General features: G+C 42.0%; 1 protein-coding gene across 1 annotated transcript in view; it reads left to right on the forward strand.

The window, feature by feature from the left end:
- The window catches only part of CFAP74 (cilia and flagella associated protein 74), a 385998-nt gene that overhangs the window by 165908 nt on the left and 204528 nt on the right, over positions 1-15562 (forward strand). The gene's annotated exons all lie outside the window — the stretch shown is intronic.

Consider the following 15562-nt stretch of genomic DNA (forward strand, 5'->3'; position numbering starts at 1 on the left):
AAAAGTTATGAGTAAGGTCAGCAAATGGCACTGGATATCATAAAAGCTGACCATACTGGGAGCAGTCTAAGATGACCTCTAGATTTTAGGAGTTACAGCTAAGTATCTTGTGGGGGTGACCCTTGGTATACAGAGACTGGAATTAATTCCCACGTCACTAATGAAGGAAGCAATATTACATATAAGTGCAAATAATGCAGTGAGTGTTGCGATCTGCCCAAAGAAGAGAAGGTTAGTAAAGAGCCGTGCTCACAAAATACAAATCTTCAGCTGTATTATGAGCTATAGATACTGGACATGTGGTGGTCTTACAAGAGGTGGCAACTAGAAAGATGACAAGAAGAGTACAGAGTTATTATACTTAAATGTTACTACATAAACTACATTTAAGTATAATAACTCTGTACTCTTCTTGTCATCTTTCTAGTTGCTCATTATTAAGTTCTATCCCTTGTGCCCCTGAGGAAGCGGTACACACCGCGAAACATGTCGGGTAGTGGAGCCTGGATCCATTAGATGGCTACACACTGGCCCTGGTCATCCAAGCCGGTTGTGACCTCTGATGAGTCCACCCACACAGTCAAGGATTTGACCTTATGATGACATTGTTTTAATGTTTGTTATTATGGTTATATATTTTTTACTGTCCTATAACATTATTGTTCATTTCTGTCTGTCCCGTTGTTGGGAAATCCATGTTAACAATAAAGTAAAACTTTTTAGATAAATTACATATTACACATTTTTGTGTTGTATTGGTTGTAAAACGGTACCCTTAAAATCCCAACCTATGCCCCAATGTTCGACACTCTCTCTATCCTGATTAGGGATGAGGTACCTTAGGATTTAATACATCAATCCAACGAGCTAATTTTGCCAAGGCATGACATGAATGATAACTGTTACGGTTACTAGTGCGCTTATGTAATCTTTCAGTTGAACTGAAAAAGTGAGTATACCCCTAAGTGAAAATAACTCAACACACAGCTATTAAAGTCTAAACCGCTGGCAACAAAAGTGAGTACACCCCTAAGTGAAAATGTCCAAATTGGGCCCAAAGTGTCAATATTTTGTGTGGCTACCATTATTTTCCAGCACTGCCTTAATCCTCTTGGGTATGGAGTTCACAGGAGCTTCACAGGTTGCCACTGGAGTCCTCTTCCACTCCTACATGACAATATGACAGAGCTGGTGGATGTTAGAGAACTTGCGCTTCTCCAACTTCCGTTTGAGGATGCCCCACAGATGTTCAATAGGGTTTAGGTCTGGAGACATGCTTGGCCAGTCCATCACCTTTACCCTCAGCTACTTTAGCAAGGCAGTGGTCCTCTTGGAGGTGTGTTTTGGGTCGTTATCATGTTGGAATACTGCCCTGCGGCCCAGTCTCTGAAGGGAGGGGATCATGCACTGCTTCAGTATGTCACAGTACATGTTGGCATTTATGGTTCCCCCAATGAACTGTAGCTCCCCAGCACCGGCAGCACTCATGCAACCCCAGACAATGACACTCCCACCACCATGTTTGACTGTAGGCAAGACACACTTGTCTTTGTACTCCTCACCTGGTTGCCGCTACATACTCTTGAGACCATCTGAACCAAAAAAGTTTATCTTGGTCTCACCAGACCACAGAACATGGTTCTCAGTAATCCATGTCCTTAGTCCACTTGCCTTCAGCAAACTGTTTGCAGGCTTACTTGTGCATCATCTTTAGAAGAGGCTTCCTTCTGGGACGACAGCCATGCAGACCAATTTGATGCAGTGTGCGGCGTAAAGGTCTGAGCACTGATAGGCTGACCCCCCTCCCCTTCAAACTCTGCAGCAATTCTGGCAGCACTTGTCAATGACATCATACGTCAATTTCCCAAAGACAACCCCTGAATATAAGACTGAGCAGGTGCACTCAACTTCTTTGGTCGACCATGGCGAGAACAGCTCTGAATAGAACCTGTCCTGTTAAACCTCTGTATGGTCTTGGCCACCATGCTGCATCTCTTCAATCACCGCCTCACCACCTTTGAGGAACATTGTTTTTACCAACGGGTTCTACCCTATAAAATAAAATGTAATAAATACTAAAACCAGCAATGTCCAGCATGAATCACATTCAGCAGCGCTTAATATGTATTCAACATATCCTGATCATATAGTCCTCATATGAGAGAGTTATATCGCCAAAACAGTCTCTATTCAAACAAGTCAGTTATTTCTCAAATATTCGGTGTTCCCGGTGTTCTGAAATACTTAATCCGGTATATGCCTTCACCACACCATTAGTGACCCCTTAAGAGTGGGCACTCACCAGAAATAACATGAAAATGCGCCTGTAAGCATTGGTTGCTTGGACCCTTGAAACTCCGGACCACCTCTGCTCTCACCAGAAGGACTCCGCTTACCAGTCTCAGTCAGGGATCAGCTCATAATCATAAAGGATAGGAAAGATAGGAGGCACAATAGTGTGATACCGTTTCAAAGAAGCTTTATTTAGTACCACACTTTCACATAAAAACCCCCACATCCAATCTGCTTAAATCAAGATAGAAATATTCAAGCCTGTAAATGGTAATCACGATGTGATGGCCTGCTCACCGTCCTTACACAGGATCTGACCATGTGGTTTATGGGTAAGTTTCGGAATTCGACCAAGACCTCCATGACCACCAGGGAAACAGCGTTTCGTCGTGTGCGACTTCAACAGAGGAAGAGAGTCCTCTGTTGAAGTCTCACATGACGAAACGCGTTAGGACACAGGCACGCTGTTTCCCTGGTGGTTATCGAGGTCTTGATCGAATTCCGAAACTTACCCATAAACCACATGGTCAGATCCTGTGTAAGGACGATGAGCAGGCCATCACATCGTGATTATCATTTACAGGCTTGAATATTTCTATCTTGATGTAAGCAGATTGGATGTGGGGGTTTTTATGTGAAAGTGTGGGTACTAAATAAAGCTTCTTTGAAACGGTATCACACTATTGTGCCTCCTATCTTTCCTATCCTTTATGATTATGAGCTGATCCCTGACTGAGACTGGTAAGCGGAGTCCTTCTGGTGAGAGCAGAGGTGGTCCGGAGTTTCAAGGGTCCAAGTAACCAATGCTTACAGGCGCAATTTCATGTTATTTCTGGTGAGTGCCCACTCTTAAGGGGTCACTAATGGTGTGGTGAAGGCATATACCGGATTAAGTATTTCAGAACACCGGGAACACTGAATATTTGAGAAATAACTGACTTGTTTGAATAGAGACTGTTTTGGCGATATAACTCTCTCAAATGAGGACTATATGATCAGGATATGTTGAATACATATTAAGCGCTGCTGAATGTGATTCATGCTGGACATTGCTGGTTTTAGTATTTATTACATTTTATTTTAGAGTATTTTCTTTTACAGTAGCTGCGATCAGCAAACTTTTATGATATTTTATACCAAGTCTTTTATGGTTATGTGGTTTTATTCTTAGATTTTAAGCGCTGGGCGAGTGTTTGACAATTCCCCTGTGTGTTTCAACCACTTTTATTACAGGGTTCTACCCTATGTACTTTCCAAAGCCTATAGCCTCCTGATCTAACCCCCAGAGGACTACTGACTGCCCTGTATAACAAAATGGGAGGCTGACCTGGGACGTACGTTTACTCAAGATCAGCTGAACAATATTATTAGGTATCCAACATCCCAGCTAAAATTTACAAAAAGATCTGTTTTTTGTCACCTTCTCAACACTGCCAAGTCTTGTATCCCTCTGACTGGGAAAAATCTGCAGCCACCGACAGTTGGTCTCTGGCTTAACAGGGTAGAAGACATAAATAAGATGGAGGATCTTGTGCTTACAGCACAATATAAACGTGAACGGTATTCCAAAACTTGGGCGTTGTGGAACATGTTTGTCTACTCTGAAGAGGGGAAAGCCCTTTTTGATGTATGGGCTACTGACCAAAGCATCCATGGTAATTCCTGCTGGACAACAGTAACAGCCTATTTGTTGTTTATTTAACACCCCCCCCCCTCCCCCAATCACCTTCCACCCTTCTCTTCTATGTCTCTTTTTTTCTCTTCCCTCTTGCCTTTTCCTTTACCTTCTTTTAAAACAATAAAAAAGGTTAGGCAGTTTGGTTTCCTTTTTTTTGTGATTCTACCTAAACCTTCTTTTGTTCTCCAGAAAGGAACCAAGAGTTTTATATTGCACTTACACTGTCTAACATTAGCCAATCCCTTCTTGTGTCTGGATTTTATATACTGTATTACGGTGTTGATTCACTATGTGTATTGTCTTGTTGACATGGAAACTGCCCTTTCCTGGTTGAATAAAATATTTGAATAAAAAAAAAAAAAAAATTCCATACTTTTAAGTACAAAGTTTAGTATTTAGGCTACAAACAAGTACAATGTGCAATTAGCAATGTGATTTAAGGTAGATATTAGGGCAAAACATTTCCTATTTTATCTTCAATATAATAAGTGTCTCAGGGACAGGACTCAGGGGGCAAGAAATTAGAATGGGCAGGCACACATACATGAAATTGACTCTCGCAGTGACACTGACAGCAGTGTGCAGCAGCACAGATCACTGACAGATGTCCTCTCCTGAGTCACAGTGACAGTCTCTCTACATGCGGGGTGGTCTCTTCAGTCTATTCCAGTCCAAACTGGCAGTCCCGCTCCCGGCTTGCCTTGCTCCTGCCCCGCAGACCTGCACACAAGGCTCTGGCCACTCCACTTGCACCATGACCTTACAGGACACGTCAGGCACCCCCTCTGTCAGACCTTCCCCCTGCGGCACCTCCCGAATACACAGTAGCAGGCACTCGGATGGTCTCGGCCAGCTTCAGACCGGAACTGACTGTGCAAAGTTCAGAGTCGAGCATAACAGCCATATTTTTTTACTGGCACTCTTTTCCTGTCACTTGCTGCCAGTAAAAATACTAACGGTTGGCAACACTGGTACTTACCAGTTCAGGAGTCCAGCACCGTCTTCACCATGCTTCATATCCCTGGTAACACAATTTTGGATGTGGGAGCCGTCTGTGACTTCCTGATGTCTAACAACTTTCTCCCAACTGTGCATGTGCAAGATTGCACAGCGCTGTAAGACTAGGTTCCACATCCTCCTGGGAGGTGTGATATGTACCAGGAGGTTGCAAGTAGGAGGAGGGAAGGATAAACAGACATCATCCTCTCATAGACTGGTGAAAGTGTAAACATGTACCTGTCAAAAAAGTACTTGCTCCCTGAAGAAAAAAAAATGATTTTTTTTTTACATACTGGGAAAAGAGGAGGATGAGCAGTACTTTCACTTTTCAGTGAAGGTCTTTTTTAAAGTTAATGTAAACCATCACATATTCCCAGTTGTAACGCTCCTGCGTTTCTTATATGGTGTGGATTTTCAGCTGCAGAAATAGTTCCACGTCAGTAGTCATGTAAGAGATATGCTGAGATACCATTCCCAACCTCAATGACTCATCATGTGTGGAAGGTCTTATTTCAGCCAGTAAATACACACAATTAGCAAGCTGGTTCCTAGAATGACTTTATGTATGTGGTAACACAATGATGAAGGTTGAGGGATAGGTTGAGTGGAGGTGGTAGGTGATAGACACTTGAAGGTGAGACAGTAGCAGATGGATGCAGGAAGGTTTAGCAATGTTGTATGGTAGCAGATGACAGAATAGCAGGTGGACATACAAAAGAGATCAACCCAGTGCAGAAAAGTAGCAGTAGTCTCAAGAGCTAGCAATCTAGTTATGCAGATGTGATAAACAGTCTTTACTATGCAGAGCTAGATAGTGTAAGCTTAGTATAAGTTTATAGAGAATTCCCCTGCGGGGTACTTAGCACTATTAGCGATACAGCCGAAGGGTGGTTCAGGAGAGGCGGATGATCCAGTAGCGGGATACAGGGATCAGCGCGGCGAGGTTCCGTCAGCGAGGTAAGCTTGCAAGCATGGAAGCTTCAAGCAAGGTTAGCATCCAGGCAAGGGTGTTTGAACGAACACATGTGAGTGAGAACCGGCGCTTTAAATAGCCATCTAGTCCGGCGCTGGGTGATGAAAGCTCCAGTCTTAAAGGTGTATGCGCACCTTTCCAAAAGTAAATGGTGGGGCGCATACACTTGTGGAAAGTGTAATTTAGGGTACCAAAGGTACCGGAACATTACACCAGTGCAGTAAACAGCCTCAGATGATACACAGAGATGAGACAAATCTCCCTACATAAGTTTTACATGTATATCTGCTGTCTTGAGCGTTCTATGTTCTATAGAAAGTGCAGCTCGTGTTATACATTTACATTTATACATTACAGGTGTATGCGCACCTTTCCAAAAGTAAATGGTGGGGCGCATACACTTGTGGAAAGTGTAATTTAGGGTACCAAAGGTACCGGAACATTACAATACCCCCCCCTTAAGGCCTGCTCCTGAAGGCCTCTGGAGCTGGTTTGTCTGGGTATCTCGCATGAAAATTGCGGATTAATCTAGGGGCATGTATGTCAGAGGTGTTTAGCCAGGTGTCGTCTTGGGGCCCATAGTTCTTCCATCTAACCAAGTACTGAAGTCTTCTTCTGTAGATACGAGAATCCAGAATCTCTTTTATCTCGTATTCTTCTCCACCTTCAACTTGTACAGGAGGGGGAGGTGGAATATTAGGCCTTATTCCTTGGTCCGGAACATGGGGTTTTAGTAGCGACACATGGAAAATGGGATGGATTTTTAGGTCCATTGGCAATGTAAGCTGCACTGCAGCTTTTCCAATAAGTTTCTTGATTGGGAAAGGTCCCAAGAACAGAGGTCCAAGCTTTTTGCTAGGGATCTTCAGTCTCAAGTTTTTTGTTGAGAGCCAAACGAGGTCCCCGATAGTATACTGTGGAGAAGGTCTTCTACAAAGATCATAGTACTTCTTTTGTTGACTGTGAGCGTGTGCAATGGTAGTATTTAGTAAACCCAGAGAATCCTTTATTTGGGTAAGATAGTCTGAGGCTACTGGGTTATTTGAAGGAAGGATGCGTGGAGGGAGAATAGAGGGATGGAACCCATAGTTCAAGTAGAACGGACTCTGCTTGGTTGTACTGTGAGTTGCGTTGTTGTAGGCAAATTCTGCCAGGGGGAGAAGATCCAACCAATCATCCTGTTGGTAAGAAGTGTAACAACGTAAATACTGCTCGATGCATTGGTTGACTCTTTCAGTCTGTCCGTTGGTCTGCGGATGGTAAGGAGAAGTGAGCTTCCGCTTAATCCGTAGTATGTGACATAGTTCTTGCCAGAATTTAGAAATAAATTGGGATCCACGGTCAGACAGAAGAGTTTTTGGGATACCATGTAATCTGAAGACATGTTTCATCAGGAGTTCTGCCGTTTGTTTGGACGAAGGTAGTCTGCGAATAGCAATGAAATGTGCCATCTTTGTCAGATGGTCCACTGACACCAAGATGGTATTAAATCCTTTGGAAGGAGGCAATTCTACGATGAAGTCCAATGACAAAACCTCCCATGGAGTTTGGGGTATTGGTAGACTGCATAGTAGACCGGATGGTCTCGTAGTGTCAATTTTGGACCTGGCACAGACATTGCATGAAGAGACGAATTTTTGTATAGATGTTTTCATGTCAGGCCACCAGAATTGTCGAGAAATCAAATTGAAAGTCTTTGTCATACCCATATGTCCTGCCATAGGCACATCATGCGATAATTCCAAGATCTTGGTGCGTAGGGTAGGTGGTATGTAAAGTTTGTCGTTGTAGTAGAGGAAGCCTTCTGCATCAGTATTTAGTTGTGGTGGGGGTGAATCCAAACTTATACCATGCAGAACCTCTTCCTTTAAGGAACGGACAACTCCAATAATGCGTTTGTGAGGTATTATAGGAACGGAAGGGATTTCAAAGTAGTTTTCTTCAGTTAGTCGTGATAGTGCATCCGCCTTTTTATTCTTATCTGCAGGTGTGTAGGTCACTAGGAAGTTAAACCTTAGAAAGAATAGTGACCATCGTACCTGTCGATGCGAGAGAGTTTTGCTAGTCTGAAGATATTGGAGGTTTTTATGGTCCGTGTATATAATTATTGGTAGTTGGGTGCCTTCGAGTAAATGTCGCCAATTCTCCAGAGCCAATTTTATAGCAAGCAGTTCCTTTTCACCCACGGGGTAATTTATCTCGGGACTGCTCAGGGATTTAGAAAAAAAAGCGACTGGATGAAGTGGTGAAGTGTGGGTAGGTCGTTGGGAGAGTATTGCTCCTACTGCCATGTTTGACGCATCTACCTCCAGAATGTATTGGAGGGATGGGTCTGGATGGCGTAATATGGGAGCGGAAGTAAACCTTGTCTTTAACAAGTGGAAAGCCTTATTTGCTTCTTCTGACCATTTAAATGGTATTTTTATGCTAGTGAGCTGTGTGAGGGGTCTCACAATAGCAGAAAAGTTTTTTATGAACTTCCTGTAGAAATTTGAAAATCCCAGGAATCGCTGTAGCGCCTTGCGTGTAGTTGGTGTAGGCCAATCCTGAATGCAGGATATTTTACTCATGTCCATCTCGATTCCTGTTTTGGATATGATGTAGCCTAGAAAGAGTACCTCATCTTTATGGAACAAGCATTTCTTCAGCTTCACATAAAGATTATGTGCAAGCAATCTTGATAATACAAGTCTTACATGTCTTATGTGTTCAGACAGGGTCCGTGAATATATAAGTATATCGTCCAGATATACCACAACACAGACATCTAGTAAGTCTTTAAAAATATCGTTTATAAATCGTTGGAAAACTGCAGGGGCATTGCATAGGCCGAATGGCATCACAAGATATTCGAACAATCCGTATCTAGTTCTGAATGCAGTCTTCCACTCGTGTCCATCACGGATTCGAATGAGATTGTATGCTCCTTTCAGGTCTAATTTTGAAAAATAGGTAGCTCCACGCACCTGCTCAATGAGCTCAGGGATAAGCGGTAGAGGATAGCGATCTTTTATTGTGATAGCATTCAATTTCCTGTAGTCGATGATAGGTCTGAGACTTGAATCTTTATTGCGAACAAAAAAGAGTCCTGCTGCTGTGGAAGAAGTGGAAGGTCTAATAAAACCTTTTTCCAAGTTCTCATCCAAATAGGTTTTGAGATGGGCAAGTTCATCCTGTGAAAGAGGATAAACATGACCGAACGGCAATTTGCTATTTGGGAGTAGATCAATGCTACAATCATAGTCTCGATGAGGAGGTAATGCTTGAGCATTTTTCTCAAGAAAAACCTCAGAAAGATCCTGATAACATAGTGGTGCAATCTCATCTGTCACCACAGACAGAATCTTCCCGGAAAACGGGAGGTTACACGTTTCCTCGCAATAACAAGAAGGGAGGGTCAAGGACCGTTTCTTCCAATCTATGGTTGGTTGGTGTGTGTGCAACCAGGGAAGTCCCAACACAATGGGAAAGTGGGGTGATGGTATTAAATGAAGGTAGAAGTCTCCCTATGAGACTCGTTAATAGTGACTAGAAGTGCTTGTCTCTGATCAGTGATCGGACCAGAGGATAACGGAACACCGGTAATAAGACTTACTGAGACAGGTTTGAGTTTAGAAATAATAGGAATTTTATTTAAAGCAGCAAAACATATATCCATATAATTTCCACAAGATCCTGTGTCAATCATGGCCTTAGTAGTAATCCTGTTCTGGTCCCACTGTAATGTCAAAAAAACAGAAATGTAGGGGTTAGTGAATGAAGTTGTCAATCCTCCTAGGGAGACATGTGAACACTCACCCTTCTTTTTGTTGACTAGGGGACAGACGTTTATCTTGTGATCCGGGGATGCACAGTACAAGCAGAGATTTTCATTTCGTCTTTTGGCTTTTTCCATAGTTGATAGCGGTGGGCGTATGGTTCCTACCTCCATAGGAACGGCCAGACTCCGAGAGGAAACGGATAATGGCATTCCCATCTTTTCAGCCTTTCTTTCTCGTAGTCTTCTATCTATGGTAATACTGAGTTGTATTAATGCATCCAGGGTTTTTGGCAGATCCGCTCGGGCGAGCTCGTCCTTAACGGCTTCTGATAGGCCAAGCCTAAATTGGGTTTTCAGAGATGCATCATTCCATTCTGAATCAAGGGTCCATCTCTTGAACTCTGCGACAAAGTCTTCTACAGGCCTCCTTCCTTGTTTCAAGGATCTTAACTGAAGATCAGCAGTACTCTGCCTATTGGGGTCATCATATAGGCTAGTGAGCTCTGCCAGGAACAAGGCATAGAAGTTGAGAAGCTGGTCGTTTTTCTCAAAAAGAGAATCTGCCCAGGCTCGAGGATCGCTTGATAGGTAAGAAATAATAGTACAAACCTTAATGTGATCAGTAAGGTAGGTACGAGGTTTTAGCAAAAAAAGTAACTCACATGCGTTTTTAAATTCGCGAAATTTTTTGCGATCGCCTGTAAATACCAAAGGGGGATTTATCTTGGGTTCAGGGGACTGAGCAGAGGTAAGTTGTGTCAGTCTAATTACCTGCTGCGACAGAGCCTGATTGTCTTCTTTTAATTCAGCAAGTGCGTGTATTAACGCAGATACTTGCTGTTTTAATTGTGTCACCTGAGTGGTTATTTCTGCTGAATCCATTTTTGGGTTTGTTCAATCTGTAACGCTCCTGCGTTTCTTATATGGTGTGGATTTTCAGCTGCAGAAATAGTTCCACGTCAGTAGTCATGTAAGAGATATGCTGAGATACCATTCCCAACCTCAATGACTCATCATGTGTGGAAGGTCTTATTTCAGCCAGTAAATACACACAATTAGCAAGCTGGTTCCTAGAATGACTTTATGTATGTGGTAACACAATGATGAAGGTTGAGGCATAGGTTGAGTTGAGGTGGTAGGTGATAGACACTTGAAGGTGAGACAGTAGCAGATGGATGCAGGAAGGTTTAGCAATGTTGTATGGTAGCAGATGACAGAATAGCAGGTGGACATACAAAAGAGATCAACCCAGTGCAGAAAAGTAGCAGTAGTCTCAAGAGCTAGCAATCTAGTTATGCAGATGTGATAAACAGTCTTTACTATGCAGAGCTAGATAGTGTAAGCTTAGTATAAGTTTATAGAGAATTCCCCTGCGGGGTACTTAGAACTATTAGCGATACAGCCGAAGGGTGGTTCAGGAGAGGCGGATGATCCAGTAGCGGGATACAGGGATCAGCGCAGCGAGGTTCCGTCAGCGAGGTAAGCTTGCAAGCATGGAAGCTTCAAGCAAGGTTAGCATCCAGGCAAGGGTGTTTGAACGAACACATGTGAGTGAGAACCGGCGCTTTAAATAGCCATCTAGTCCGGCTCTGGGTGATGACAGCTCCAGTCTTAAAGGTGTATGCGCACCTTTCCAAAAGTAAATGGTGGGGCGCATACACTTGTGGAAAGTGTAATTTAGGGTACCAAAGGTACCGGAACATTACACCAGTGCAGTAAACAGCCTCAGATGATACACAGAGATGAGACAAATCTCCCTACATAAGTTTTACATGTATATCTGCTGTCTTGAGCGTTCTATGTTCTATAGAAAGTGCAGCTCGTGTTATACATTTTTCTTCTTATTCAGCAGTGGGAGGGGAGTTTAGGCATACACTGTGTGTGAACTGATTGGAGGAAAGGACACACACCCCCTCCACATAGGCAGAGGAACAAAGAAACTTGTGGAGCTGTGCTGTGAATAGACAAGCTCTCTGCTTATCTGTCTCTAAGTTACCTCCCCAACACAAATTGCCAGCTGCTTTTATCTCCTGTGTAGGAGAGCTTGTCAGAAGTTATGCTGATAACAACAGAGGAACGGAGCAGCAGAAAGACACTAGATTTAAGGCTTTGGAGAGAGATAAGTAAACACTACAGATCTATGTGCATAGGTCAGATTTCATGAATGGGGTTTACATCCACTTTGAAGTTCAAACCTCCAGCAGTTCCCGGTAACATGTTGCACACTACAAAAGAATAGGTGCATTGTCTGGGACAATATATTGTTTTTCCTGAAAGGTTTATTTTAATATCCCTTCATTTCTGTACACGCTATGAGTCTGTTCTGGGAGAATTTTACTAAATATTTGATTCTGGTTTTGCCTCTATAGAATAAAATAGTGGTTGCTAATACTGCAGTGAAACTGTTTCATCTCCTAAATCATTGCAGAGCTTTCTGTCTGTTAACATTAGCCAGATTAACATTTTTTTCATACAAATTGAGCATTTATGGGCTTTAAAGTATTACCCTGCATTACTCTGAAGTTTTATTAAAATTCAAAGCTAAACGACAGTGCAATAAAATGAGATCCTAATCACACATTGTACAGCTCTCTTAAAAATCAGGTTTGGTTTGCAGGGAGAGTAAATCAACTTTCACTTTATTAAATAGCTTTTGAACGGTTAAGCAGCAATGTTTTTATGCACATGTTGTATAGTAGACGTCAAGGGAAAGAAATATGAGTTATTGTATTATGCTTTGAGTAGGCTAATATGATAGAAAGATTTACTGATCAAAAAATAAGAAATTCATGACTATTGCCTTCTAGTTTTAAAAGGAAAGCCTAGCAAAAAAAAAACTAGTGATTCAGTTTTGTGGGCGATGTTAGACTTCATTCAATTTTATGCAGGTTTATTTTTTGGTATGTTGTTTTATGTTGGTTTTGTGCAGTTTGTGTCCAGTTGTGGAGGTTTTCCTTAACCACATGTCCCAGAGACACAACAGGAAGTGGGAGCAAGTCTTCACAAGATCAGTGAAAGTTGTCACTGGAACAAGTGTCCCCATTGGAAATGTTCTCCTTTATTGCTGTTCTGGTGACAACTTGAAATTGTGAATTTTCCCTCACTTTCATTCCATGTGACAATGACGATAACAGGACACAGAGGGCACTAACAATCTGACAGGGGCTCCAACCCTTCCATATTAAAAAAAAAACACGTTTTGGCTATACATACTCTACACTTTATTTCCTCATCCCCTTTTAAAAGCGTTTGTAGTGGGATGCCTTCAGCAGTTTGTGAATAAAGCTGGACTTGAAGGGATCGAAATTTGGCCAGTTCAGCAGGGATCCATTTCAAATTCTGCCGATGGAGGAGTCCCTGCTGTCAGAATACAATGACACAGCTGGGAGGATTCCGTCATCCACCTCATTTCTGTGGATGGGGGAAACCATTTAAGTTTTTTTGATCAGCTCACTGGGTGATCAAAAAAAAAAAAAATGATACGTGTTTGGACAGCTTTATAGAGCAGAAATGAATAACAGCAGCCCCCATATACAGTAAATCAATGATATGTTATTGATGAAATAAATAATTTGTCTTTTAAAAAAAGTGACTTGTTTTTCAAAGCACTTGTTTGAGCACATGAAACTTTGGTTGTTCTTTCAATAATAAATAAATAAATGTTACTGAGACTGGAATTCCCATTGAAAAATGGAAAATCTGAATGTTGAGAAAGGTGGCTAAACCAAGTGAATGCACAACGTATGTAAACAGCTTGTGTGTCACAAATGACTGAAAATCCTCTGTATTGAGTATTGAAATACTGCCCTTCCTTGGTGTGCAGGACATTTTAGGAAGCTTGTTTAAACACCAACTTTAGGTACTTAGACTATCAGTATTCATTACAAAATGTGTAGCGCATAAAACTCTGAAATGCAATCCCTATTGAAAGTGTACTGCACACATATAAAAGGCAATTAATGCATAAACCTACAAGGTGCAAACCCAGATATTACCTATTCTAAATGTATTGCACACATTTATAAGGTTCTCATAAGATCATATATAGTATATCACATCAACAGTTTTAAAGTGAATAATGTGCAATCAAAAAATTATGCCTGAAGAATGAATCATATATAGACATGCAGAACGAAAGAATTTGTTTAGTTTCAGATAGATTTGTTTTGTTACTAATTTAGTTTTGTTGATTTGTTTCCGAATTTGTTTCATTTCCTTTAAGTTTAAAAATTTCCTAACAAATTCCAAATTTTCGGAACATGATTAACGGATTCAAATTCTGTGTGAAGAATAGCTGGTTGTTAAGGAGCAGGCCAGGAAGCTGGCTGCTGCATCCTTTAACAACCGATGACTCATCAGCTGTCAGCGGGCTTCTCCACTGACGGCTGAATGTAAACCGAATTGCTGGCAAATACAAATTCAGAAAAAAAAAAAAAACAGCATGGGGTCCCCCCCCCCTATATATGCAAGGTCCTTTGGGTCTGGTGTGGATTTTAACTACTTCTGGACTGGAAGGTTTTACCCCCTTAATTAGCAGGCCATTTTTTTTTTCGATACGGCACTGCGATACTTTAACTGACAGTTGCTCGGTCGTGTGACACTGTACCCAAATAAAATCAATGTCCTTTTTTCCCACAAATAGAGCTATAATCAAAAAAAAAAGAGCGACAATTCTGAAAAAAAAACAATATTTACTTTCTTCTATAAACCACAGCCAATAAAAAAAAAATTTGAAAATCTATTTTTTTCATCATTTTAGGCCAATATGTATTTTGATACATATTTTTGGTTAAAAAAAAAATCCTAATAAGTGTATATTGATTGGTTTCCGCAAAAGGTACCACATCTACAAATTAGGGAATAGATTTAGGGCATTTTTATTTATTTATTTTACTAGTAATGGCTGCAATCAGCGATTTTTAGCGGGACGACGGACAGATCGGACACCTGACTGACACTTTTGACACTTTTGAGGGGACCAGTGGCATTGCTACAGTAATCAGTGCTAAAAATATGCACTGTTACTGTACTAATGACACTGGCAGGGAAGGGGTTAACACAAGCGGTGATCAAAGGGTTAAGTGTGTCCCTAGGGGTTGCATGCTAACTGTGTGGGGGATGAACTCACTTGATGAACATAGGGATCTGTGTTCTTGAATAGCAGGAACACAGGATCCCTGTGTTCATCTGTGACAGAATGGCCTACGTAAACCAGGCAGACCGCTGTTCTGTCTCTATTGGGAGTGAACGCGGGTGGCCAGCGGACATCACGTCCGCCAAACTCGCTGTTTGGCTTCCCATCATGCCAATCAGCGCATATGCTCCCACTGGCTATTACATGAAAAAATGTACAGGTATCTCGTTTCACATAATAGAGCCGACCTGCCACAGTTAAAGTGCGGCGGCTGGTCAGCAAGTGATTTAGGAGAACCGCACACCAAATTTTTTTAAAAATGGCGTGGGGTCCCCTTGCAAAATCCATACCAGACCCTTATCCGAGCATGCAGCCCGGCAGACCAAAGGAGGTGACGAGCGAGTGCCCTCCCCTCCTGAACCATAACAGGTCACATGCCCTCAACATAGGGGGGAGTGCCAGAACACCTTGTCTCCATTTTGATGAGGATAAGAGCCTCTTCCCTACAACCCTGGTGTAGTGGTTCATGGGGTGGGGGGTGATTTATCAGAAGCTGAAAGCCTCATTTAACAACAGGGCCTCCAGATACCGCCCCCCATGTGAATGAGTAAGGGTACATAGTACCCCTACTCATTCATCAAAGAAAAAAGTAAAAGTTAATAAAAACACAACACCAGTTCTTGACATAAAAAAGGCCGACCAGATAAAAAAAAATGTTTCCCGCCA

This window comes from Pelophylax lessonae, assembly GCF_965119305.1.
Source record: "Pelophylax lessonae genome assembly, chromosome: 12".
Taxonomy (NCBI): domain Eukaryota; kingdom Metazoa; phylum Chordata; class Amphibia; order Anura; family Ranidae; genus Pelophylax; species Pelophylax lessonae.